The following is a 1,585-nucleotide window of genomic DNA, read 5'->3' as shown; positions in this document are numbered from 1 at the left end:
GACAAAATCAAATAAATACGAGGGTATATATGTAAGCTATGTTGTATTAGTTAGATTAATCTTTTAAAAAATAGGGTTTTAAAGTTCCAAAAAAGAAGTTTTGAAATCAATATAAAAAATGATTAACTAATTAATGCTAATCCTATATACTGGTATATAACTTTAACACACTACTAGTTGCAGAAGTTTAACAGGTTAATAAAAATGAACAAGTGTTGTTTCTCTTTGCATCTTTGTCTTTCTTTCATTTATATATGTTGATCAAAACATTTACAGGGCCTAGTAAATTAAAATGAAAATTAAATTAGAGCTCCACCTTTGGCAACCTCAGTAAGCACTAATGCAACCAAACCCAACATTGCAGCTCTACCGTTCCACATTTCAGCACTTGAAGACATCAACCCATCTGATTTTGATTCAACACTGACGCCTTGAGACAACGGTATAAGAGAGGCCACTGATAGCACAACACTGGTTATTACAAACCATGGAAGTCCTCCATCAGCCAATTGTGCTGCGACGTCTACCTCTAGCAACTTCTACTCCTCTACTCCCATAGCAGCAACAAACCCAATCATGGCAAGTCTGCCGTTAATTCTCTCCGGTGCTGGACCACTGAATGCTAACAAATCGCCAAACTTTGTGCTCATTTTCTGCATGACATAAATAAAAATGATTTTGATTAGCTAAACCACAACCAGTAATTATCACACTGGTCTAAATTTAATTAAGATATGACTTGTAAAACGAACCTTGGGTGCAGCACGAGGTGGTGGAAAAGTAGGAGTTGCAACTGGAGTCTGTGCTGCTGCTGGTGGTGGAGTGGTACCACTACTGGTTGTCATTGGTTGTTGTGGTTGTTTTTCCTCAGCCATGCAACGAACACTGAAACTAGCATTTCTTGGTGTTTGGGTTCGGACACGGCTGACATGGTTAGCCAAGATCGAGTGATTAATTGAAGCAGTAGCCATTACTATGAAAACTAAAGGAAGTGCTGAAGAGCAGAGAAAGAGATGTAATAATGTGGATGATAGACTGAAGCTGCTTGATTGATGTTGGAAAGTATATATGTTTTAATATGGTATATATAGAGAGGAAAATTTGGACATGAATTGGTTGAAGTCCACATGATGAACTAGAACTTGTATAAACCGTTAATTTACTGACACATGAAGGTCTTTACGTTCACGGTCTAGAAGTGAATGACGTGGGTGAAATATGAACCGGTGCTAGTAAATATTGAAGGTGTTGTGTGTTGGTCGAGTTTTTTTGGTTCATTCACGGGATATACAAGACAAAATTGTCATAATGCATCGAGAAAGTTCAAGTAGAATCATGGGATGAAGTATGTCGACGTAGAGGTGGAGCTTGGAAGTGTCACGAGGTACGGACAAATAATCTTTGCTAGTGATTATTGCTGAACGAATGTGTTGCTGTGCAAAGAACAACAAGGCCCAGAATCCACTTGATCATTTGTCAATATTACATGACCCATAAAGCTTTAGGGAAGAACGATTTTTTGGGGACCATGATCTTTTTGGGTACCATGGTTTTATTTTGGGTAAAGGCATTAGAAGTAATTCTA

At 37.9% G+C, this 1,585-nt stretch overlaps 1 pseudogene; it reads right to left on the bottom strand.

Annotated features, from left to right (window-relative positions):
- Window positions 1-248: 248 nt before the first annotated feature.
- Window positions 249-1,049, bottom strand: LOC113277756 (annotated as a pseudogene).
- Window positions 1,050-1,585: the final 536 nt, after the last annotated feature.

Source organism: Papaver somniferum, chromosome 5, assembly GCF_003573695.1.
Source record: "Papaver somniferum cultivar HN1 chromosome 5, ASM357369v1, whole genome shotgun sequence".
Classification (NCBI taxonomy): Eukaryota; Viridiplantae; Streptophyta; class Magnoliopsida; order Ranunculales; family Papaveraceae; genus Papaver; species Papaver somniferum.
This window is presented reverse-complemented; position numbering and strand designations above follow the sequence as displayed.